The sequence below is a fragment of the Schistocerca cancellata genome, chromosome 11 (genome assembly GCF_023864275.1).
Source record: "Schistocerca cancellata isolate TAMUIC-IGC-003103 chromosome 11, iqSchCanc2.1, whole genome shotgun sequence".
Lineage (NCBI taxonomy): Eukaryota > Metazoa > Arthropoda > Insecta > Orthoptera > Acrididae > Schistocerca > Schistocerca cancellata.
Genome location: NC_064636.1, coordinates 113,601,433 through 113,629,266, shown reverse-complemented (window position 1 = coordinate 113,629,266; position 27,834 = coordinate 113,601,433). Strand labels below are relative to the sequence as shown.

At 44.2% G+C, this 27,834-nt stretch overlaps 1 protein-coding gene across 1 annotated transcript in view; it reads right to left on the bottom strand.

The window, feature by feature from the left end:
- Positions 1-15,283, bottom strand: part of LOC126108294 (adenylate cyclase type 5-like) — a 693,279-nt gene extending 677,996 nt beyond the window's left edge. The window contains exon 1 of the mRNA XM_049913517.1: positions 15,184-15,283. The gene's annotated coding sequence lies outside the window, so the exon portion shown is untranslated. The remainder of the gene's footprint in view (positions 1-15,183) is intronic.
- Between the last annotated feature and the right edge of the window lie 12,551 nt (positions 15,284-27,834).

Below are 27,834 nucleotides of genomic sequence, written 5' to 3'. Positions count from 1 at the left end.
TAAAAACTAAACTCCGCCCAAACACGCCATGAAGGCCCAACGGTACCATCCTCAGCCCACATGCGTGAATGGATGCGGAAGATATGGAGGGGGATGTGGTCAGCACATCGCTTACCCAGTCGTATGTCAGTTTACCGATACCGCCGTGACTTTCTGCCACCGGTCGAAAAACAAACATGTGTCCATTCGTGCTGCGCTTCTCTGTAACCGTTCAACATCCCCTGTTAGTACCGTTAGGGCGGGTCAAACACACCAAACACACTTAACCAATATTCTACCGCGTGTGACAGGTATCTTATAACCAGTCTCCTTTTTAGACTGACTTCTACGTAAGAACCGTAGTCTGTCATATGTTTTACCCCCGACTCTACCAATATATTTAATTTCGTATTCCTGCAAACTGTTACACTAATAGCCGGCCGGAGTCGCCGTGCGGTTCTGGGCGCTACAGTCTGGAGCCGAGCGACCGCTACGGTCGCAGGTTCGAATCCTGCCTCGGGCATGGATGTGTGTGATGTCCTTAGGTTAGTTAGGTTTAATTAGTTCTAAGTTCTAGGCGACTAATGACCTCAGAAGTTGAGTCGCATAGTGCTTAGAGCCATTTGAACCATTTTTTGTTACACTAATATATCGATAACTTCATCTATGACACATTGATGTGGCAGAGTTACAATGCTGCGTTCTTTAGTTTTGTGAAGCGCACAATTTTAAACTTTTACAATCTTACCACTATTCTGAAATCTTACTCACATCCGACTGCCTAGATGAGTACATTTTTTTTCAGATTACACTTTAGTGTAAACAACTGCTGCATCTGCTAAAACTCCGCGGTTGTAGCTGAAGAAATGTCTACCGGATTTCTGCTTGGCCTACCAGAATCAATGGTGTTTCGTGTAGATCACAGTATAGCATACATATATAGTCGCGTCACTCAAAGGTGTAAGAACTGTTACCGTCTGACAGGGAAAAAACAATAACGCACGTAGGGGCTAGAATGCCAGCCGAAAGGCTAATGTTTGTCTCTAATTATTTTTCTACTTAATTAACGAAATATTCCAAGAATTAGTAAATTAGAAAGACACGTGGACGATGTCAAAACAGCGGAATGTCACTATTTCAGTCATATAAGCTACAACGTATTCACTATGAAATACGTGTATCACTGCAGCTAATTTCGCTGAAAGCAAAAGAATATAAATACTTATTCCATGTATGAGAAATATACATTTACTGTTGTTGTCTGTTCTTATTATGATACGCACTTCCCTTAATAAGTAACAATTTTGTATGGCGTGTAGTTGGTTCAAATGGCTCTCAGCACTATGGGACTTAATATCGGTGGTCATCAGTCCCCTAGAACTTAGAACTACTTCAACCTAACTAACCTAAGGACATCACACACATCCATGCCCGAGGCAGGATTCGAACCTGCGACCGTAGCAGTCCCGCGGTTCCGGACTGAGCGCCTAGAACCGATAGACCACCGCGGCCGGCTATGGCGTGTAGTGATTCACACAGCATTACACTTCACTCGTCTTTCTAATACACGAATATTTTTACAAACGTAATTACTTTTGCGTCAGAAGGTATGGATCGAACATTCCTGCAGTTTGTGGCACAGATTTAGCAACAGTTATGGAATTGGTTTCTCATGTGTTGGGAGTTTAATTGCTTTTGACTTTTTATTATCAAGTCTATGTGGTTTTCCCTTCATCTATAATTACGATGGATTATTTGGTACCGTAAATGATGTTGATATTGGGAGTCCACACAAGTTTCCTGGATGTGTAGTGAAGAAAACTGCACCTTTTTCAGTAGATACAAGACGTATTTCTACAAAAGATCAGGTCTTCTCGTGTTTACTAGCCATTTCTTTATTCTTAAAAGAAAATGACATTCTTCAGAAAATACCTGTAGGTTACAAGAGAATCTTAAATAAATCTTAAATAAACTCTTGTGTAATGTACCGTATCACACCTCCCAGGGTTCCTTGGAAGCTAAAGATACACAACTGTCGTGTCATTTTTTAGTTAGTGCCATTCTTTATGCCAACGGCCTTGCCGTAGCGGTAATACCGGTTCCCCTCAAATCACCGAAGTTAAGCACTGTCGAGCTTGGCTAGAACTTGGATGGGTGACCGTCCGGTCTGCCGAGCGCTGCTGACAAGCGGAATACAGTCAGCCCTTGTGAGGCAAACTGAGGAGCTACTTGAATGAGAAGTAGCGGCTCCGGTCACAAAAACTAACAACAGTCGGGAGTGCGGTGTGCTGACCACATGCCTCTCCATGTGCGCATCCAGTGACGCCTGTGAGCTCAGGACGACACGGCGGCCGGTCGGTATCGTTGGATCCTCCGAGTCCTATTCTGACGGGGTTTAGGAGTCGGTTTTTATAGCACTACATACGCTCCGTATTATAACGTTACAAGTCAATATAAACAAAGTTGCAGGCACGGTTTTGTCAAAGGTGGGTCCAATTTGTTAATGAAGACCTTAAAAAGAAACGTTTTCCATTTACTCGGAAAATTTCAGCAAGTGGAGGTATAATCTCGTTACTTACGAGAGTTGCGTTTTGGCAAAGCAATAAGAAGCAGTAATGTTTCAATCCTGCTTTACCCTCCAAGTTCATTCTACACTCTTCTTCTTTGAGTTTGGATTTGAACTGGGGAAGTAATCAGAAATGGACGAGAGCTCATTTTTTGGGGTACCAAGATTATTACCGATAAACAATTTGTAATACAGGCGTCTGTGTTCAAGATAGAAGCTAGAACAATTTTTGGTGGCGAAAATGCAAAGGATCTGGAGTTATTCAACCTTACACTTTCCCAAATTTATGTATGCCTCTTCCAATTCTTGCACTCAAGAAAGATCATTTTCTGCATTAAAGAATGTCCCGCCAGACAAACGCATGAGCCAAAATGATAAGAACTTGCATGATTATTTATTTATGAGATGGCTTTTAATGCCAGGAATGTGCTCGGCTTGCCTCAAAGACAGCTCTTATCATGTAAGCATAGGGGCTACATCTTTAAGGAAACTGGAATCTGTCAGGAAAGAAAGGCATTCGGAGGGAACTGGCTGTGGTCTCTAGTGATGGGCCAACCTCGGAATGTGACTAAAATGAAAATGGGAGACCACAAGAAACTATTTTCGAGGTTGCCGGGAGATGGATTTGAACCACCTCGCGTCCAGAATCAAGGGATTGTTAGCTCAGCGCCTCAACATGCACAGCTACCTACCCCACGTCGGTGGAGAATTTGGAGAAAATGGTTGTTGTACACTGTTTTAAAATAAAATAAAATGAATCACAACAGTGAAGACCATATTGCATCTACAGAAAAATTTTTGCACGATTTCTTGTTAAGTATAATATATTTTGTTGTTACGAAACATAAACTATGCGTTTCTATAACATGTTTTCAGAATTCAAGTTTGACAGTTCTTGACTGCGATGCTACATGTTCACAAAACATCGTAATATCTGACAAAAACGTATGTTTTACGTTTCGTAACAACAAAAAGTATTACACTTACCAAGAAATGACATAAAAAATTTACTATAGATGTAATATCGTCGTCACTTCCAACTAGAAAACACTTTATAATCGCAGTTAGCCAAACAGGCCTGTCATGGAAACTATGAAAAATATATTATCTTACTGCGGCTAGTGTTGAAGTATTCGTTTTCATTATGTCTTATACTGATGTATACTATACTGTAGGTGCAATGGAATGTAGAGTATTGAATTTCATTTCATAAAATAGTGATAAATACTTGTCACTTAAACAGTAGATATGTAGTTTTCAGAAAGATTTTATTGCATCGTTGCTAGTTTCGTGCTTAAGCTCATCGTAGGACGGTAGCGTTGACTTCTTTGCAAGTTTTACATTTGTCTCTTCCTGAAAAGCCCTCCTTTACAAATTATAAGAAAAAGGTTTCATTTCATTTTACAATCCATAGTGAACGACGAACTGAACTAAACACCAGGTCGCGGAGACATTTTTTGGCCAACAAATGTTTACAAACAAATGTACCCGCCATTTTGTATTTAGTTCAGTTTATAAGTTTACAAACAAATGTGTCCGCTATCTTGTATTTATTTCAGTTCATTGATCAGCACGGACTGTAAAAGAAAATCAAACCTCTGTCTTATAACGTGTAGAGGAGGGCTTTTAGGAAGACATAAAAGTAAAACTTGCAAAGAAGTCAACGCTGCCATCTGACGATGTCCTCAGGACGAAACTAGTAATGGTGCCAAAAAATCGTTCCAAAAGGCTTGTGGCTGGTTAAAATAAATACTTGTCGTCTTTAATTACTTAAATAGCTCATTTTATTTGCGAATGCTGTATTTTTCAGTTCTCATCTATTGGTAAGATACTTACGATTGTGCAGCCAAGTCGGCCAAAGGGTGGTAACTGGAGTGATGTGCAGCCACCACACAGGCATTTGTTGCAGTCAGTATTTGTACTAGGTGGCAAGTTTACTTGACTCTCAGCTGTTTCGACCCCAACTTTAATATTATTAGTTGAAAGAGTGAGGGGGGGGGGGGGATTGAAAACACAGGTTTGCGGACGCCACCAGCTCAAGGGAGGCATTTCCCAGTCTAGAGAGACAGATGCCTGAGAATGCCTGAGATACCTGGCCAAGGTGCTTTCCGCAAATCTCCGCAAATCCTGCTCGCCGCATACTTCCGTGTCGGCATCTCTCCGGCATTCCTCACAATCAGCGCACAACGGCACGATGCCGGCGGTAATAACGAATGCAGTTGTTGTGAACCGCCTTATGGACGAAACGTGGAATCATTTGAGCAAGGGGGGAGGTTGATAAATGATTTAATCAATAAAAAGGGAGATTTCTTCATGGCAGAAAAATCTAACTAGGGAACAGTCACATGTGTAAACAAACGATCTTGACGAAAGTTGTCGGGTATGTAGAGGGAACAAAATAGTGCAGTACGTAGTTTTCGTTTTTGTCCAATTCCCCTTTTAAGGGATAAAACACACCCCAAAAGATAATATGGCATATTACACTTAAAGCAGGGGTGTCCAATAATTTAGCTTACTCGGGCCACATTGTAAGATGAGTATTTCTGGGCCACACATAATATACCTAACACTAACAGAAGAAAATGACCTAAGGTACACAGTTAACAATTTAAGTAATTTAGAATTTATTAATTCATGATTTTCTACTCTAAAGAATCAAGACTGTATTCATATGATGTTTTATATATATGTATGAGATTTCATTAATAATTTTATACACAAGTAATTACAAATGACGGAACTGAGATCACTGAATTTGGGAAACTGATTTGTCAGTATCTAGTTCGACTGAAGTGGTTCCAAGCCTCAAGATGTCACCCTGAGATTTTCGTTCTACTTTTACTCTCTCTGTGCTTCATTCTGAAACTACGCCCAAACTGAGATATATAAATTCATAAATTGTGCAGGAAGAGATATTTGTCTCTGGACCGGTATAATCTGTAGAAACCCAACAAAGATAAATGCTGAAATTTTTCTTTTAGCTACGTGTCAGACTACGGCTCTATGCGTTCCATCCGAAAATCTTTGGGCTACGATTCTGTATTATGTTGTCACAAAAACACAAAAAGTTTTTATTGTATTTTCGAAAATCCTGAAATCGATTTTTTTAAATTCTTGCAGCAAATCGCATAATATGGCTAGGTATTTCTTCCCATCCTTAGGATTATGTTTCATTTCATCGTAACATTACATAAACGGAAATCTTTTTTTTACTTATTGTGTGATAGTTACACACTTCTTCGGCTGCATTCGTAGCATTGATATTTGATTTGGGCTGCATGCAGAATGCAGGGGTTGGCCATGCCTGGTTCAGAGGGAATATCTTTAACACATTGATATATAAAAAAGGTTTTTCATATAAAAATTGAAATGTTATTATCGTCTTCAAAAACTGTATAATCAACTTTTGTAATAACAGAAATTTGGCAAAATACGCCTTCAGCATCAATTACTTTCGAAAAACGAAAACTTTTGTTCCAACATAAATTAAAGAAGTTTTCGTGCTAGACACACCTATGGCTAATAAAGCTGGTTTTCCAAGTACAGTTTTTTGGGAAAATAAGCTATACACGGTGCACTTTAGGAGCATTTTCAACATACGCAATTAAAACATCTAAACATTCATTATTCTTCTAATTATTTATTTTAATTACTTTGTTTTATGTTTTAAGCGGTTATTTTACGTTTTAAATACTTGTTTTTTTGTTTCGTTTTTTTACTATTTCACATACATGTAATTTATTAATTGAAAATAGTAAGTAATTCATTATTACGATACACAATCATTACAATAGCGATAATGAGTAAAGAAATGTTTAAAACATAACTTTTTTTACGCTATGCATATAGAATGAACGAAACTGACTGACACAATATACATAAGATACAACAGAATATAGAACAGACTCGAGCAGCATTTCATATTGTGACAGGTGATGCTATATATGTTCTGATTTCTGTTAATATATTACAGTAGTTAGTAAACCTTGGGAAATAGGACTGGTTATGTACTAGTGAGCGCAGCTTTATTTTCCTGTTACTCGGGTGGAGACTGACATCGTAATCGTCCAGCAGAACCATATCAGAAAATCTCTCCACAAAGTTCTTCCAACATCGAAAGCTGTATACATCCTGCAGCTGTATCTGTGCCGTCAAGCCTTTTGGGATCACCAGATGAGCAGCATCCCTCTCCACATGTGTGACACTCAAAACGGTTTATTCACAATGACAAACCATCTTTTTATAGCTTCGAAAGAAAGTAAAGGTGAGCTTGGTTTGAGAATTCGAGAACCTGTTTCTTAGGCCCCAAAAGACCTTGTGACAGTATCGGCATATGGTAACCAAACATCTGCTTAAAGGGCTCTATGGGACAAGCACATCCATTGGCAATATATGCCTTTCGATGTTAGAAGAACGCTGTAAGAAGATTTTCAGGTCAAGCTCTGCCGAACAGTTATGATGTCAATCTGCTCTTGAGAAGCAATGTTATCAAGCTGCAGTCACTAGTATATAATGAATTCTCGTGGACAAGATTTTCCAACGTACTGATGAAATTCACGATACTTACAGGGTCACCCACCACAATGCGGGAATCCTAATGAATTTTCTTTTCTAGTGTTTCATACGTCCTGCGTATTATGTGAAAATATTTCGTTCGTGGTCTAGAATAAACGTTATGCTTTGAGCATTTCTTTATAGTTTAACATTACTGTAATGATTTTGTATCATAATAATGAGTTATTTATTACATTAATTTAATAAAACGCACGTATGTGCAACAGTAAACTAAGACAAAAAACACGGATTTAAAATGTAAAAAAATAATTTGAAACTTGAAACTAAAATATACAGGGTGGTCCATTGATGATGACTTGGCCAAATATCTCACGAAATAAGCGTCAACCGAAAAAACTACAAAGAACGAAACTTGTGTAGCTTGAAGGGGGAAACCAGATGGCGCTATGGTTGGCCCGTTACATGGCGCTGCCGTAGGTCAAACGGATATCAACTGCGTTTTTAAAATAGGAACCCTCATTTTTTATTACATATTCGTGTAGTACGTAAAGAAATATGAATGTTTTAGTTGGACCACTTTCTTCGCTTTGTGATAGAAGGCGCTGTAATAGTCACAAACGTCTCCAGGACGACATCATCCAAGTGTTCGGACCGTTCGCAGGATAGTTAGGTTTTTTAAGGAAATAGGAAGTGTTCAGCCACATGTGAAACGTCAAATACGACCTGCAACAAATGATGCTGCCCAAGTAGGTGTTTTAGCTACTGTCGTGGCTAATCCGCACATCAGTAGCAGACAAATTCCGCGAGAATCGTCTGTGTTGACAATGCTACATCAACATCGATGATACCTGTACCATATTTCTATGCACCAGGAATTGCATGGCGACGACTTTGAACGTCGTGTACAGTTCTGCCACTGGGCACAACAGAAATTACGGGACGATGACAGAATATTTGCACGCGTTCTATTTATCGACGAAGCGTCATTCACCAACAGCGGTAACGTAAACCGACATAATATACACTATTGCGCAACGGAAAATCCACGATGGCTGCGACAAGTGGAACATCGGCGACCTTGGAGGGTTAATGCATGGTGCGGCATTATGGGAGGAAGGATAATTGGCCCCCATTTTATCGATCGCAATGTAAATGGTGCAATGTATGCTGATGTCCTACGTAATGTTCTACCGATGTTACTACAAGATGTTTCACTGCATGACAGAATGACGATGTACTTCCAACATGATGGATGTCCGGCACATAGTTCGCGTGCGGTTGAAGCGGTATTGAATAGCAGACAGGTGGATTGGTCGTCGAAGCACCATACCATGGCCCGCACGTTCGCCGGATCTGACGTCCCCGAATTTCTTTCTGTGGGGAAAGTTGAAGGATATTTGCTATCGTGATCCACCGACAACGTCTGACAACATGCGTCAGGGTATTGTCAATGCATGTGAGAACATTACGGAAGGCGAACTACTCGCTGTTGAGAGGAATGTCGTTACACGTATTGCCAAATGCATTGAGGTTGACGGACATCATTTTGAGCATTTATTGCATTAATGTGGTATTTACAGATAATCACACTGTAACAGCATGCGTTCTCACAAATGATAAGTTCGCAAAGGTACATGTATCACACTGGAACAACCGAAATACACTCCTGGAAATTGAAATAAGAACACCGTGAATTCATTGTCCCAGGAAGGAGAAACTTTATTGACACATTCCTGGGGTCAGATACATCACATGATCACACTGACAGAACCACAGGCACATAGACACAGGCAACAGAGCATGCACAATGTCGGCACTAGTACAGTGTATACCCACCTTTCGCAGCAATGCAGGCTGCTATTCTCCCATGGAGACGATCGTAGAGATGCTGGCTGTAGTCCTGTGGAACGGCTTGCCATGCGATTTCCACCTGGCGCCTCAGTTGGACCAGCGTTCGTGCTGGACGTGCAGACCGCGTGAGACGACGCTTCATCCAGTCCCAAACATGCTCAATGGGGGACAGATCCGGAGATCTTGCTGGCCAGGGTAGTTGACTTACACCTTCTAGAGCACGTTGGGTGGCACGGGATACATGCGGACGTGCATTGTCCTGTTGGAACAGCAAGTTCCCTTGCCGGTCTAGGAATGGTAGAACGATGGGTTCGATGACGGTTTGGATGTACCGTGCACTATTCAGTGTCCCCTCGACGATCACCAGTGGTGTACGGCCAGTGTAGGAGATCGCTCCCCACACCATGATGCCGGGTGTTGGCCCTGTGTGCCTCGGTCGTATGCAGTCCTGATTGTGGCGCTCACCTGCACGGCGCCAAACACGCATACGACCATCATTGGCACCAAGGCAGAAGCGACTCTCATCGCTGAAGACGACACGTCTCCATTCGTCCCTCCATTCACGCCTGTCGCGACACCACTGGAGGCGGGCTGCACGATGTTGGGGCGTGAGCGGAAGACGGCCTAACGGTGTGCGGGACCGTAGCCCAGCTTCATGGAGACGGTTGCGAATGGTCCTCGCCGATACCCCAGGAGCAACAGTGTCCCTAATTTGCTGGGAAGTGGCGGTGCGGTCCCCTACGGCACTGCGTAGGATCCTACGGTCTTGGCGTGCATCCGTGCGTCGCTGCGGTCCGGTCCCAGGTCGACGGGCACGTGCACCTTCCGCCGACCACTGGCGACAACATCGATGTACTGTGGAGACCTCACGCCCCACGTGTTGAGCAATTCGGCGGTACGTCCACCCGGCCTCCCGCATGCCCACTATACGCCCTCGCTCAAAGTCGGTCAACTGCACATACGGTTCACGTCCACGCTGTCGCGGCATGCTACCAGTGTTAAAGACTGCGATGGAGCTCCGTATGCCACGGCAAACTGGCTGACACTGAATGCGGCGGTGCACAAATGCTGCGCAGCTAGCGCCATTCGACGGCCAACACCGCGGTTCCTGGTGTGTCCGCTGTGCCTTGCGTGTGATCATTGCTTGTACAGCCCTCTCGCAGTGTCCGGAGCAAGTATGGTGGGTCTGACACACCGGTGTCAATGTGTTCTTTTTTCCATTTCCAGGAGTGGTTTTATCGTCCACGCTTCACTTCCATACACGGCTACACTCCATACAAATACTTTCAGAAACGACTTCCTGACACTTACTATACTCGATGTTATACTTATACTTACTATTTACTTATACTTCTAGTTACTATATACTTATACTTACTATACTCGATGTTAACAAATTTCTCTTCTTCAGAAACGCTTTCCTTGCCATTGCCAGTCTACATTTTGTATCCTCTCTACTTCGACCATCGTCAGTTATTCTGCTCCCCAAATATCAAAACTCCTTTACTACTTTAGGTGTCTCATTTCCTAATCTAATTCCCTCAGCATAACCCGACTTAATTCGACTACATTCCATTATCCTCGTTTTTCTTTTGTTGATGTTGATCTTATATCCTCCTTTCAAAACACTGTCCATTCCGTTCAACTGCTCTTCCAAGTCTTTTGCTGTCTCTGACGGAATTACAATGTCATCGGCGAACCTCAAAGTTTTTATTTCTTCTCCATGGATTTTAATACCTACTCCGAATTTTTATTTTGTTTCCTTTACTTCTTGCCCAATATACAGATTGAATAGCGTCGGCGGTTCTAGGCGCTACAGTCTGGAGCCGCGCTACTGCTACGGTCTCAGGTTCGAATCCTGCCTCGGGCATGGATGTGTGTGATGTCCTTAGGTTAGTTAGGTTTAAGTTGTTCTAAGTTCTAGGGGACTGATGACCTCAGAAGTTAAGTACCATAGTGCTCAGAGTCATTTTTTTCCGGATGCTTGCAATTGCTGCCCTTGTTGCCGGTGGTGTTCCAGATTCAATCCTCCAACGTCGTCGTACCTCACTCACATTGTACGTTTTCCAACAACACTTTATCGCCTGTTTCCGTTAAGCCAACGTCAACGCCGTGTTTGTTTACCATCCTGAAACAAAAAGAAGCTTTGATATGAAAGTTCCTGGCAGATTAAAACTGTAAGCCGGCTCGATACTCGAACTGGGGATCTTTGCCTTTCGCGGGCAAGTGCTCTCCCGACCCTTTTTTTTATCTAGTTTTCTACGTCATTGATCGTTGAATTTGTCCAGGGAGATCGTCTCAGGACCCACGTTCAAGTTCATCGTTATTTATTTACTCAGTTATTTTATTTCAGAGGGCACCTAACCCTCTGAACGAACGCGCTGAGCTACCGTGCCGGCAAACCGACTGAGCAACCCAAGCGCGACTCACGACCCACCCACACAGCTTCAGTTCTGCCAATAACTCGTCTGCTACCTTCCAATCTTCACAGCAGCTCTTCTGCGAACCTTGCAGAACTAGCACTCCTGCAAGAAAGCGTAATTCAGAGGCATGGATTTGCCACAACCTAGGGGATGTTTCCACATTGAGATTTTCACTCTGCAGCGGAGTGTGCAACGATATGAAACTTCCTGGAAACATCCCGAAGCCTGTAGCTAAGCCATTGCTAGCCGGCCGAAGTGGCCGTGCGGTTCTAGGCGCTTCAGTCTGGAACCGCAAGACTGCTACGGTCGCAGGTTCGAATCCTGCTTCGGGCATGGATGTTTGTGATGTCCTTAGGTTAGTTACGTTCTTCCAGGAGTGCTAGTTCTGCAAGGTTCGGAGAAGAGCTTCTGTAAAGTTTGGAAGGTAGGAGACGAGTTATTGGCAGAAGTAAAGCCGTGAGGACGGGGCGTGAGTCGTGCTCTGGTAGTTCAGACGCCGTCACGGTAGCTCAGCTTTTTCGGTCAGAGGGTTAGCTGCCCTCTGTAATAAAAAAAAACTGAGTAAATGGGTCAATAATAAACTTGAAGAAGCATCATGGGACGTCCCGCCCCTAACAAATACAGCGACCAATAACGAACAGAATGAGAATTTAAAAAAAGAGTCTGTAGAACACTTGCCCACGAAAGCAAAGGTCCCTAGTTCGAGTCTCGGTCCGGCACACACTTTAATCTGCCAGGAAGTATCATATCAGCGCACACTCCGCTGCAGAGTGAAAATCTCATTCTGAAGCTTCGTTATGTTTTTCACCGCCTTCTCAATTATTAATCGCCAAATAATTGTGTTTCTGTCTCCAAATGGCTCTGAGCACTGTGGGACTTAACATCTGTGGTCATCAGTCCCCTAGAACTTAGAACTACTTAAACCTAACTAACCTAAGGATATCACACACATCCATGACCGAGGCAGGATTCGAACCTGCGACCGTAGCAGTCCCGCGGTTCCGGACTCAGCGCCTAGAACCGCTAGACCACCGCGGCCGGCTTTCTGTCTCCTTTAATGAAAGAGATATTCAGTTTCACTGAGTGTATAAACAGTATAACCTCGTCAGGGCGAACTCGCATAAGACGAACTCGCGGTTAACGAGACAAAGATATTGGTCCCGCCAGGAATACATTAGTACTTATGGTATGTTTTATCGGTTAACACGAATTTTGGTTAAGGCGAATTACGAACTCTGTTTCAGTTCCTAGCGTAATTAAATTTCACTGTAACACAAACTTCCGACCTTAAGAGTATTCTAAACCGTAATTTTTTTTCCGAAATGAATGTAGGGAATGTAGCTACAAAGCTAATTATACTTACTGTTGACTCGTTTTTAACATATTGTAGATCGGTAGCCCCGATTATCACCTCAACAATCAGCGTATGCTGTACATTGTAAGACATTCAATAATGTGTGCAGCAGGATTTAGGAATGTACTGAGTGCCAGATTTGACAGGTGTTCTGTTAGTCTGGCCGTATCGAGTTGGAATACTGAATAAAAACTACAGTTACAACCGGTACTGTAGAACGCGAAAATGGCAAAGAGGAAACAGACAGCTCTAAATGTACCGTTAAAGCTTGAGATTCTAGATGAAGTGGACCGTGGTACCAAGAAAACAGCAATTGCAGAGCAGTTTGGAATACCTATATCAACTTTATCCACTATTATTAAGAATCGAGAAAAAATTATTAATGCTGCGGTATCAGGTTCTGGAAACAAATCTAAACGACTTCGTACCGCCGAGTATGAAGACATCGAGACGTTACTGCTAGAATGGTTCAGTCATATGTGTGCAACCAATGTATCTTTAACTGACTCTGTGATTCAGTCAAAAGCAAATGATATTGCTAAAGATACGGGCATCAAAAACTTCCGTTGTTCTGCTGGTTGGTTGTATCGGTTCCAAAAGAGACATTCAATTTCATCTGTACAAATTTGTGGTGATGCAAATAAAGTCGATGAAGAAAGTGCGAACAGCTGGTCGCTTGAATTCAACCGAGTGAGGGAAAAGTATGCCTCGTATGATGTGTTTAACATGGATGGAACTGGATTTTCCTACAATCTTTTTCCAAATCACACCCTGGGGATAAAAGGTCATAAGTGTCACGGTGGTGCACGAAGCAAACAACGTGTGACTGTTGTACTGTGCTGTAATGCTGACGGCAGTGAGAAGTTCCGTCCCTCGGTTATCGGTAAATCCGAGAAACCACGTTGTTTTAAAAACATAAATATGGACTCTTTACCTTGCATCTACTCTCACAACAAGAAAGCTTGGATCGATGGCACATCATTTCGCAAGTGGCTTCTTCGTTTCAACAGTCGAATGGTGGCTCAAAATGGACATATTCTTCTTCAATGGCTCTGAGCACTATGGGACTTAACATCTGAGGTCATCAGTCCCCTAGAACCTGGAATACTTAAACCTAACTAACCGAAGGACATCACACACATCCATGCCCGAGGCAGGATTCGAACCTGCGACCGCAGCGGTCGCGGGGTTCCAGACTGTAGCGCCTAGAACCGCTCGGCCACTCTGACCGGCCATGTTCTTCTTACATTGGACAGATGTACTGCCCATAACGTTCATGATCTGAACCTATCCAACATAAAGGTTCAGTTTTTTCCACCACAAGCCGCCTTCAGAATTTCGACCAAGGCATAATTTCTCTCATAAAGGGAGCTTATCGTAAGCGACTTAAAAGAGCTGAAATTCGTGCAGCTGAAAACAATGGTGCAACCCCAAATTGGAATCTGCTTGACGCAATAAAAGCCATCGCAGCAGCCTGGAACTGAGTATCGCCACATCATATAGGGAAGTGCTTTAACAGAGCTTGGAGACACAGCAACACTGAAGATGTCCACGAGTTAGAAGATGCCACTTCACCTGATGAATGGACAGTTCTGCAGGACGCTGCGAACCCTGGGATTAGTTTCGAAGAATTCATTAGTGTAGACGACGATATTGCCGCCGTATGTGCTTCTGTGGAATCGGATGTGCCAAAAGGTGTGAACGAGGCGCAAGATGGGCCATCAGAAGAAAGTGAAGAGGAAGAGAATACAGATACAATTCCTACTACCCGTCAGGAGATGTTTACAGCCTAGGACTTTTTAGAACGGTTCGCTTCAAGATCCGACGTCACTGCTGGATTTACGGACGCTATCACTACAATTGGTTGTGAAATTACGAAACATTATCGTTCCCATGAACGTCAGCGAATCATGACCGAATTTTTTCCAAGAGAGTAACGTACATAATTTGTGAGTACTTGAATTTTACAATCATTTTACAGTGCTATAAGTCTACAATAACGTGACTGATAGTGTAGTGTATTACACATTAGTGTACTGCTGTACATGTATACTTATTGAAATCTGTGTTTCTCACTTAACACGATTTTTTTAAACACGAACTCCTGATTTTTCGGTCCCTTCCGATTCGTGTTAACGAAGCTTTACTGTATTATTTTAGGGTGCCCCGATGGTTTTTGATCTCCCTACATCTCCACCAAGTTCCGCCGAGATGGTCTGTTTACAGAATTAAATTTTCACTCTACAGCGGAGTGTGCGCTGATATGAAACTTCCTGGCAGATTAAAACTGTGTGCCGGACCGAGACTCGAACTCGGGATCTTTGCCTTTCGCGGGCAAGTGCTTGGGTAGCTCAGTTGGTAGAGCACTTGCCAGCGAAAGGCAAAGGTCCCGAGGTCGAGTCTCGGTCCGGCACACAGTTTTGATCTCCCAGGAAGTTTCAGTCTGCTTACACCTAGGAGTGCCGCCGTGCAAGTGCCAGCTGGGGCCTGCTTACCTGCTGCTGGTTCTCGCGCTGCGTGTTGAGCCGCGCCTCGACGCACTGGCGCGTCTCTATGAAGGCCTGGCGCTGCGCCAGCTCGCTGGGGTAGTGCGTGAACACGCCCGCCACGTTGGCCGCCAGCAGCAGCAGAGCGTTGCAGCCCAGCTGCAACAGCAACAACAACAACAACACGTCAGTCAGCACCGACAACACCACCTGCAAGGCACACTACAGGAAGTCTCGTGTCACACCATCGACAGGTGGAGAACTCCACACATATTACACACTCCTGGAAATGGAAAAAAGAACACATTGACACCGGTGTGTCAGACCCACCATACTTGCTCCGGACACTGCGAGACGGCTGTACAAGCAATGATCACACGCACGGCACAGCGGACACATCAGGAACCGCGGTGTTGGCCGTCGAATGGCGCTAGCTGCGCAGCATTTGTGCACCGCCGCCGTCAGTGTCAGCCAGTTTGCCGTGGCATACGGAGCTCCATCGCAGTCTTTAACACTGGTAGCATACCGCGACAGCGTGGACGTGAACCGTATGTGCAGTTGACGGACTTTGAGCGAGGGCGTATAGTGGGCATGCGGGAGGCCGGGTGGACGTACCGCCGAATTGGTCAACACGTGGCGCGTGAGGTCTCCACAGTACATCGATGTTGTCGCCAGTGGTCGGCGGAAGGTGCACGTGCCCGTCGACCTGGGACCGGACCGCAGCGACGCACGGATGCACGCCAAGACCGTAGGATCCTACGCAGTGCCGTAGGGGACCGCACCGCCACTTCCCAGCAAATTAGGGACACTGTTGCTCCTGGGGTATCGGCGAGGACCATTCGCAACCGTCTCCATGAAGCTGGGCTATGGTCCCGCACACCGTTAGGCCGTCTTCCGCTCACGCCCCAACATCGTGCAGCCCGCCTCCAGTGGTGTCGCGACAGGCGTGAATGGAGGGACGAATGGAGACGTGTCGTCTTCAGCGATGAGAGTCGCTTCTGCCTTGGTGCCAATGATGGTCGTATGGGTGTTTGGCGCCGTGCAGGTGAGCGCCACAATCAGGACTGCATACGACCGAGGCACACAGGGCCAACATCCGGCATCATGGTGTGGGGAGCGATCTCCTACACTGGCCGTACACCACTGGTGATCGTCGAGGGGACACTGAATAGTGCACGGTACATCCAAACCGTCATCGAACCCATCGTTCTACCATTCCTAGACCGGCAAGGGAACTTGCTGTTCCAACAGGACAATGCACGTCCGCATGTATCCCGTGCCACCCAACGTGCTCTAGAAGGTGTAAATCAACTACCCTGGCCAGCAAGATCTCCGGATCTGTCCCCCATTGAGCATGTTTGGGACTGGATGAAGCGTCGACTCACGCGGTCTGCACGTCCAGCACGAACGCTGGTCCAACTGAGGCGCCAGGTGGAAATGGCATGGCAAGCCGTTCCACAGGACTACATCCAGCATCTCTACGATCGTCTCCATGGGAGAATAGCAGCCTGCATTGCTGCGAAAGGTGGATATACACTGTACTAGTGCCGACATTGTGCATGCTCTGTTGCCTGTGTCTATGTGCCTGTGGTTCTGTCAGTGTGATCATGTGATGTATCTGACCCCAGGAATGTGTCAATAAAGTTTCCCCTTCCTGGTGTGAATGAATTCACGGTGTTCTTATTTCAATTTCCAGGAGTGTATTATAGAAATCGATTTGCATATGTATGCTTGTTTGTATATACACTTAGAACTCATGGAATCGCCATATACACTACTGGTCATTAAAATTGCCACACCAAGAAGAAATACAGATGATAAACGGGTATACATGGGACAAATATATTGTACTAGAACTGACATGTGATTACATTTTCACACAATTTGGGTGCATAGATCCTCAGGAATCAGTACCCAGAACAACCCCCTCTGGCAGTAATAACGGCCTTGATACGCCTGGGTATATAATCAAACAAAGCTTGGACGGCGTGTACAAGTACAGCTGCCCATGTAGCTTCAACATGATACCACAGTTCATCCAGACTAGTGACTGGCGTATTGTGACGAGCCAGTTGCTCGGTCACCATTGACCAGACGTTTTCAATTGGTGAGAGATCTGGACAATGTGCTGGACAGGGCAGCAGTCGAACCTTTACTGTATCCAGAAAGGCCCGTACAGGACCTGCAACATGCAGTCCTGCATTATCCTGCTGAAACGTAGGGTTTCGCAGGGATCGTTGAAGGGTAGAGCAACGGGTCGTAACACAGCTGAAATACAACGTCCAATGTTCAAAGTACCGCCGATGGAAACAAGAGGTGACCGAGACGTGTAACCAATGGCACCCCATACCATCACGCCGGGTGATACGCCACTGTGGCGATGACGAATAAACCCTTCCAGTGTGCGTTGACCGGGATGTCGCCAAACAAGGAGGCGACCATCACGATGCTGTGAACAGAACCTGGATTCATCCGAAAAAACGACGTTTTGCTATTCGTGGACCCACGTTTGTCGTTGAGTAAACCATCACAGGCGCTCCTGTCTGTGATGCAGCTTCAAGGGTAACCGCAGCCATGACCTCCGAGCTGATAGTCCATGCTGCTGCAAACGTCGTCGAACTATTCGTGCAGGCGGTTGTTCTCTTGCAAACGTCCCATCTGTTGACACAGGGATCGAGACGTGGCTGCACGATCCGTTACAGCCTGTCATCTCGACTGCTAGTGATACGAGGCCGTTGGGATCCAGCACGGCGTTCCGTATTACCCTCCTGAAGCGACGGATTCCATATTCTGCTAACAGTCATTGGATCTCGACCAACGCGAGCAAGCAATGTCGCGATACGATAAACCATAATCGCGATATGCTACAATTCGACCTTCATCAAAGTCGGAAACGCGATGGTACGCATTTCTCCTCCTTACACGAAGCATCACAACGGCGTTTCACCAGGCAACGCCGGTCAACTGTTGTTTGTGTATGAGAAATAGGTTGGAAACTTTCCTCAAATCAGCACGTTGTCGGTGTCGCCACCGGCGCCAACCTTGTGTGAATGCTCTGAAAAGCTAATCATTTGCATATCACAGCATCTTCTTCCTATCGGTTAAACTTCGCGTCTGTAGCACGTCATCTTCGTGGTGTACCAATTTTAACTTCCGGTAGTGTACATATGTTATACAGATGACAGTTGTCTCACCCCCTTTTCAACGACTACTTCTGTTTGAATTCCTTCAACTATTATATCTACAGTCTGCTTACCGTACAAGTTGTGGATAAGCCTACTTGTATTTTCCTTCAGCTACCTTCATAATTTGAAAGACTGTATTCCATTACTCATCGTGAAGAGACCGTTCTAAAACAAAAAACCCGGAGAAGTTCGAGTGAAATTCGCGCTCTGGGTGTTCCGTACTAAACGTAATTACATAAACAGTAATAATAATTTCATGTTTCTGATTGACCTGGTTCGACTCTCTCTATTGGACGCCTTTTCGGCGACTTGTGTGTCCCTAACCTGCCCCAGTTACCCAAAGGGGACATAGAGTCTAACTTGAAATCTGAGTCACTTACGACTCCTCACATCAATGGGAGATGAAGGCCACGTTAAAACCAAGACTGAAAAAATCTGCGGTCCGAATTAGATTCCATTTGTCGACCTCCCGGTATCCTGGGCCGCGTTTTTACCGCTAGGCTACCAGACTCGACATGTACCTTAATCAACAGTTCATCTATATGTTTTGATGAGTGAGTTTGCGAGTACCATGATATGTGACATATAACATTCACTTGGAAACTTAAATTATTGACCTTAATACTTGAGATAAATTTCCGCTTCATACCCCTACCCGCCGGCCAGTGTGGCCACGCGGTTAAAGGCGCTTCAGTCTGGAACCGCGCGACCGCTACGGTCGCAGGTTCGAATCCTGCCTCGGGCATGGATGTGTAGGTTAGTTAGGTTTAAGTAGTTCTAAGTTCTAGGGGACTGATGACCTCAGATGTTAAGTCCCATAGTGCTCAGAGCCATTTGAACCATACCCCTACCCGTCCTGGTGAAAAAGAGGTCTACATCTACATCTACATGGCTACTCTGCAAATAACACTGAAGTGCGTGGCAGAGGGTTCATCGAACCACTTCCACAATATTCTCTATTATTCCACTCTCGAACAGCGCACGGGAAAAAAGGGCATCTATTCTTCCCCTGCGAGCTCTGATTTCCCGTAATTTATCATGCTGATCGTTTCTCTCTATGTAGGTCGACGTCAGCAAAACATTTTCGCATTCGCATTCGGAGGAGAAAGTTGGTAATTTGAATTTCGTAACAAGATCCCACCGCAACGCCTTTATTTTAATGATTTCCAGCCCAAATCCTGTATCATTTCTGTGACACTGTCTCCCCTATTTCGCGATAGTACAAAACGTGCTGCCTTGCTTTGAACTTTTGCGATGTACTCCGTCAGTCCTATCTGGTAAGGATCCCACATCGCGCAGCAGTATTCTAAAAATAGGAAGGACAAGCGTAGTTTAGGCCGTCTCCTTAGTAGGTCTGTTACATTCTCCAAATGTCCTGCCAATAAAACGCAGTCTCTGGTTAGTTCATGACAACATTTTCTATGTCTTCCTTCCAATTTAAGTTGTTCGTAATTGTATTTCCTAGGTATTTAGTTGAATTTGCGGTCTTTAGATCTCACTGATTTATTGTGTAACCGAAGTTTAGCGAATTCCTTTTACCACTCATGTTAATGACCTCATGTTTCTCATTATTTAAGGTCAATTTCCAATTTTCACATGATACATCTTTTCTAAATCGTTTTACACTGTGTTTTGATCTTCTGATGACTTCACTAGACGAAAAACGACAGCGTCATGTGCAAACAACCTGACGGCAGCTCAGATTGTCTCCTGAATAGTTTATATAGATGAGGAACAGAAGAGCGCCTAAAAACTACCTTGGAGAACGCCAGAAATCATATCTGTTTTACTCGGTGACTTTCCATCAATTTCAATGAACTGTGACCTCTCTGATAGGAAAAAACGAATCCAGTCGCAAAACTGAGACGATATTCCATAAGCACGCAATTTGATTAGAAGCCGCTTGTGTGAGGTACGGTGTCAAAATCCTTCTGGAAATCAGTTTGAAATCCCTTCTCGAAGGCACTCGGCACATCGCGTGAGTAAAGAGCTAGTTATATTTCACAAGAACGATGTTTCCTAAATCTGTATAGACGACCGTAGCTTTTCATTACATCGTCTTAGAAGCTTACATTCTCTTACATCGCCAAGGCAACTTAGTCCTTAGTGTTGTTGTTGTGTCTTCAGAGACCAAAGGCTGGTTTGAAAAAATGGCTCTGAGCACTATGGGACTCAACATCTGTGGTCATCAGTCCCCTAGAACTCAGAACTACTTAAACCTAACTAACCTAAGGACGCCACACACCTCCAAGCCCGAGGCAGGATTCGAACCTGCGACCGTAGCGGTCACGCAGTTCCAGACTGACGCGCCTAGAACCGCACGGCCACACCGGCCGGCGGGCTGGTTTGAAACAGCTGTGCTTGCTACTCTATCCTGTACAAGCTTCTTCATGTGCGAGTAAGTACTGCAACCTACATCCTTCTGAATCTGCTTAGTGTACTCATCTCTTAGTCTCCCTCTACGATTTTTACTCTCCACGCCTCCCTCCAGCACTAAATTGGTGATCTCTAGAGTCCTCAGAACGTGTCGTACCAACTGACCCCTTCTCCTAATCAAGTTGCGCCACAAATTCCTCTTCTGCCCAGTTGTATTCAGTACCTCTTTATTAGTTACGTGACGTACCCGTCTAATCTTCAACGTTCTTCTGTAGCACCACAAAAAAAAAAAAAAAAAAAAAAAAAAAGAAAAAAAAATGGTTCTAATGCTCTGAGCACTATGAGACTTAACTTCTAAGGTCATCAGTCCGCTAGAACTTAGAACTAATTGAACCTAACTAACCTAAGGACATCACACGCATCCATGCCCGAAGCAGGATTCGAACCTGCGACCGCAGCGGTCGCGCGGTTCCAGACTGTAGTGCCTAGAACCGCTCGGCCACCCAGGCCGGATGTAGCACCATATTTCGAAAGGTTCTGTTCTCTTCTTGTCTAAACTGTTTACTGTCCACGTTTCACTTCCGTACATGGCTACACTCCATAAAAACACTTTCAGAAAAGGCTTCCTGACACTTAGATCTACACTCGATGTTAACAAATTTCTCTTCTTCAGAAACGCTTTCCTTGATATCGCCGGTGTACATTTTATATCATGTCTAGTATTTGACATAAACCTCAACTTGATAGCTCTAACCGCGTTCCTGAGAAAACGGACTCGTGAAAGACAGACAACAGATGGCAAAAAAAGTTTTTAGTGTGATATAATAACAAATTGACAAATCTCGGATGTTTTCCTTTACTCGCACTGTGAAAACTTGCTGCAAGCGAAATTTCATTATTGTACGCCATCGGGGGAAGTACCGTATAGGTTGTCGGGCCGCATATTTCCTTGCATTGACTTACAAGATTTGATTTTTTTTTTTTTTTTTTTTTTTTTTTTTTTTGCTCCGCCAAGGTTCCAATTCCTTAGAATGTAACACATATTACAACTTGGTAAGTCTACTAGTTCCTGAGGACAGATCGACAATAGGAAAACAGATAAACTGACGTGGAACCAAGTGATCAGCTGCGTGGTCCAAGGCGCCTTGTCACGGTTCGCACGGCTACCTCACCCGTCGTTAGTTCGAGTCCTCCTTCGGGCATGTGTGTGTGTGTGTGTGTGTGTGTGTGTGTGTGTGTTGTCCTCTGCGTAAGTTAGTTTAAGTTAGATTACGTAGCGTGTAAGCTTAGGGACCGATGACCACAGCAGTTTGGTCCCATAGGAACTTACAACTACAAAGTGATCCTGTAGGGATCAGTTTATGCCGAATGAGGTACATAACGCTAAAAAGCTTTTAATTTGGGTTGTCCTGTGCGGCTGGTCCCGGCAGAGGTTCGAGTCCTCCCTCGGGCATCGGTGTGTGTGGTTTGTCCTTAGGATAATTTAGGTTAAGTAGTGTGTAAGCTTAGGGCCCGATGACCTTAGCAGTTAAGTCCCATAAGATTTCACAAACATTTGAACATTTTTTTCGGTTGTCTTTCTTCAACCTCTGCTCTAAGATAACTCGTACGGTCAGTGTTGCTTTGTGTGTTTCTAGCTCTTTCCCCAAATCAATTTGATCTTCCGCCACTCCTCCTCCACTTCATCCCCCCCCCCCCCCCGCGCTACCCCCGCTGCCCACTCACCCAATCCCTCTACCCCCCTGGCCTGTTTTATCAGTCGTTCCCTTCATCTGCAGATTACCGTTCGGTAGTTGGTTCCAGCACTACAAAATCACGCTGCATAATACCCAAAATAGGTTTTTTCTAACGGCCAAATTTTACTCCAACGCGGAGCCTTAACCTCTGCTGTAAATTCTGCGAATCTACGAAGCAGAAAATGGCACACGAAACGGCTGCGAACACTAAAAGGAGCGATTTTGTAACGAGACGATGTGACCAGCTCGTGTAGGTGAAGAGCTATTGCATATCCCCTGGCCGTTTCAAAGCAAACATGCAAATTAAATGTATTGTGTAAGCTGGCTTTAATTAATGGCACGAGCGATGCGGAGCAGATTAACGTGAAATAATAATTGTGTTCCATTTACAGCAAATTACGTAATCACCCCGTCTGATTACGAAGTTTGATGGGCCGGACTGTTTATCCCAGCATATGTTCAGCTAACGTCCATTACTGTATTGCTCGCAATTTTTGTTCTAGCTCGTCGTCTATTTATTTACTGGTAATAATCATCATCTTTGTAAATTACAGATTATATGTTTGATCTGTTCCGTCAAAGGTGGCGTCCCCGTTTCGCTGAGACTTGCGTCTCCATACTTAACAATGGCAGTCTGTTATCCTGCATTCGGCTCGCATTGGTCAAATACACTGAAGAGCCAAAGAAACTGGCACACCTGACTAATATCCTGTAGAGTCCCTTGCAGCACGCAGAAGTACAGAAACACTACGTGGTCTGGACTCAATTAATGTCTGAAGTAGTGCTGCAACGAACTGACGCCATGAATCCTGCAGGGCCGTCCATAAATCCGTACGATGGGGTGCAGATCTCTTCTGAACAGCACGATCGGAGGCATCAATAATGATCATGTCTGGTGAATTTGGTGTATACCGGAAGTGTTTTAACTCAGAAGAGTGGTCCTGGAGACACTCTGTAGGAATTCTGGACGTGTGGAGAGTCGCATTATCCTGCTCGAATTGTCCAGCTCCGTCGGAATGCACAATGGACACGAATGGGTGCAGGTGATCAGACAGGATGTGAGATTACGCATCACTTGTCAAATTCGTATCTAGACGTATCACAAATGGCTCTGAGCACTATGGGACTTGACTTCTGAGGTCATCAGTCCCCTAGAACTTAGAACTACTTAAACCTAACTAACCTAAGGACATCACACACATCCATGCCCGAGGCAGGATTCGAATCTGCGACCGTAGCGGTTACGCGGTTCCAGACTGAAGCGCCTAGAACCGCACGGCCACACCGGCCGGCTAGACGTATCAGGGCTCCTATGTCACTCCAGCTGCACGCGCCCCACACCATTACAGAGCCTCCACCAGCTTGAACAGTCCCCTGCTGACATGCAGGGTCCATGGATTCATCACGTTATCTCTATACCCGTACTCGTCCATCGGCTCGATACAATTTAAAACGAGACTCGCCCGATAGGCAACATGACTCCAGTCACCAACAGTCCAATGTCGGTGTTGACGGGCCCAGCCGAGGCGTGAAGTTCTGTGTCATGCAGTCATCAAGGTTACACGAGTGGGCCTTCAACTCCGAAAAAACAATGTTCAAATGTGTGTGAAATCTTATGGGACTTAACTGCTAAGGTCATCAGTCCCTAAGCTTACACACTACTTAACCTAAATTAGCCTAAGAACAAACACACACATCCATGCCCGAGGGAGGACTCGCACCTCCGCCGGGACCAGCCGTACAGTCCATCACTGCCGCGCCCCAGAACGCTCCGTTAATCCCGCGCGGCTCGACTCCGAAAGCCATGGATAATATTTCGTTGAATGGTTCGCACGCTGACACTTTTTGATGACCGAGTATTAAAATATGCATCAATTTGCGGAAGGGTTGCACTTCTGTCACGTTGAACGATTCTCTTCAGTCGTCATTGGTCCCGTTCTTGCAGGATCTTTTTCCGACCACATAGATGGAAAAATGGCTCTGAGCACTATGGGACTTAAGGGGCTCCGGAAAGGCTCAAAATCATGAAAAGTTCAATTTTTACTTTATTGCGTTTTCTGAATCTGCAGACTATTACCTTTTAATAGATATATAATTTATTCAATTCCGAAGACTACAACTATTTTAAAAATTTTTTTGAAATGTGTTCTACATGGGCGTGACCCACTGTGGCGCTGTTAAACTGCTGTCAAATGGTGTTATTATTAACGTCCGTGTTCATCAGGTACATTTTAGTGATGTGAGGTAAAGTATGTGTTGTGGCTAACGTATTTTCAGAGACTTAGCAGCACCTGAACGGTTGAAAAAGTGTATTCACGGAAAAACTCAAAACCCCAATGAAAGTGTAAATAGTGTTATATGGTCGAGAATCCCCAAGACTGTATTTGTTGGAATAGAAACACTTCACTTTGGTGTGTATGATGCTGTTGCGACTTTCAATGATGGCAACATTGTAAGGTGCAAGGTATTTAGAAATATGGGAATGAAGATAGGTTCTAACATGGTACGAGCGATGCTTGCTTTAGACAAGGAACGCCTTCGGGCTGCAGACAGGGCTGTAAAGAGTCTAGAAATACAAGCAAGAGTAAACAGGAGGAGGAACAAGAGGAAGCTGGAGGAGGAATGTGCAGAGGATGAAGATAATCCATCCTATGGACCTGGAATGCACTAAAAAGTTAATCCAATCTTTGTCGCTCGATTCCCAAAACTTTTATTTTCTCATACTAACTACATGTTTTCTAAGGATCTTCCAAACATATTTGTTTCAAACTTACAGTAAATGTTACACAGTACCTTCTGCATAATTTAACACAGCCTTTTTCCAAAAAACTGTATATTTTTGAATATATAAATAAAAAATTGCAAAAAAATGTTGTGAATTTTCATTACAATTGAAAAAAAAATCATCTTTAATAACTGAACTAAAATTTTGTAAAATCCCTGTGTTAAGTTGTATCCCATATTCCAATAAATAATCTGTAAAAAGTTCAACTTCCTACCTCAAATACTTTCTGAGGAAAGATGTAATTTATAAGCGTTATTTTAACATTGCAAGTATAGGGCGTTCCGGAGCCCCTTAACATCTATGGTCATTAGTCCCCTAGAACTTAGAATTACTTAAACCTAAGTAACCTAAGGACATCAGACAGCACCCAGTCATCACGAGGCAGAGAAAATCCCTGACCCCGCCGGGAATCGAACCCGGGCGCGGGAAGCGAAAACGCCACCGCACGACCACGAGCTGCGGACCCACAGAGATGTCTGAGATCTGATGTTTTACCGGATTCCTGGTATTCACAGAACACCCGTGCAATGGTCGTGCAGGAAAGTCCTCACTTCATCGCTACCTCGGAAATGCAGTGTCCCATCGCTCGTGCGCCGACTATAACACCACTTAAATCTTGATAACGTGCCACTACAGCTGCAGTAATCGATCTAACAGCTACGCCAGACACTTGTCTTATACAGGCATTGCCGACCGCAGGGCCGTATTCTGTCCATTTGCACTTCAAAAATGGTTCAATATCTCTGTATTTGCCTATGCCACTTTCTTTGCCGCTTCAGTGTATTTTTCTCTGTAATCTTTCATCTTCTCAAATTGTATGGAGCTGTGTTCTGTTATCATCCGTTGTTTGTTTGTCAACCCTCTCTACACCATTAATTCGTCTTAACATGCTAGTCCTCTTCGAAAATTTCAAAATATTAGATTTTTTTGCTTCAATGTCCGTCACAAGTTTGCCAGAAACTCCATTAACGAATTACAAGGCGATTTGTAAAAAGGTGACTCCGAAAATCATCCACAGCGCTAAAAGAAATGGTCTGTTTGTCTTTTCAACGACAATATAACGGACATTATGGAAATTATGGACGTGCTCGAACTAGAGAGCGGATCAGCCTACGGATGGTTTTACCCAAATTTGAAGATGCATCCGATTTAAAGATGAGTGCGAGACGTATTTCTGACATCATAGAAACGAAACTTAGCTTAAGACATTTCAAGACGCTTCCGTTCCACACAGAAACATAACATCTGGCGAACAACTTGTGAAGTACAGGGTGATTCAAAAAGAATACCACAACTTTAAAAATGTGTATTTAATGAAAGAAACATAATATAACCTTCTGTTATACATCATTACAAAGAGTATTTAAAAAAGTTTTTTTCACTCAAAAACAAGTTCAGAGATGTTCAATATGGCCCTCTCCAGATACTCGAGCAATATCAACCCGATACTCCAACTCGTTCCACACTCTCTGTAGAATATCAGGCGTAACAGTTTGGATAGCTGCTGTTATTTCTCGTTTCAAATCGTCAATGGTGGCTGGGAGAGGTGGCCTAAACACCATATCCTTAACATACCCCCATAAGAAAAAATCGCAGGGGGTAAGATCAGGGCTTCTTGGAGGCCAGTGATGAAGTGCTCTGTCACGGGCTGCCTGGCGGCCGATCCATCGCCTCGGGTAGTTGATGTTCAGGTAGTTACGGACAGATAAGTGCCAATGTGGTGGCGCTCCATCCTGCTGAAATATGAATTGTTGTGCTTCTTGTTCGAGCTGAGGGAACAGCCAATTCTCTAACATCTCCAGATACTGTAGTCCAGTTACAGTAGCACCTTCGAAGAAAAAGGGACCACAAACTTTATTCACTGAAATGGCACAGAAAACGTTCACCTTAGGCGAGTCACGTTCATACTAAGTTGTTTCCCGCGGATTCTCGTCGATTCACTTCTGCCGTACTCAATAACACAAAAAGCTGTCTGTTGAGCGGTCGCCACCTTAGCATCAACTGACGCTGACGCCTAGTCAACAGCGCCTCAAGCGAACAAATGTACAACTAAATGAAACTTTATAGCTCCCTTAATTCGCCGACAGATAGTGCTAAGCTCTGCCTTTTGTCGTTGCAGAGTTTTAAATTCCTAAAGTTGTGGTATTCTTTTTGAATCACCCTGTATTTCGTTGTAAATGTCCATTTCGGCAATATATTCCTTCAAAAACAGAAAAAATGTGGATTGAAGTTGTGTTCTGTATGTGACAATGCCACTTTTATATTCTCAACCTGCAGATTTACTCTTGTCGATAACGAAACAAATCACGTGAAGTTGGTCAAGGCAAGAGAGTTGCTTTAGGTATGGTGCAAGGCCTGGAAAACAGAATCAGTTATGTATCAGTTGACAATTTTTCCACAAGAGTCGTTACGTATTGTCCAAAAATGGGACAAAGTTATAATTTTGCTTAGTACAGTGCATTCAAGCAAGGAAGTGGACGATAATGAAGAATCCAAGCTAATGAAGACGCATGATTATAACAAAACAAATGGACAAGTTGGTTAGAACGCACGCTACAAAGAGGATAAGCAGAAAATG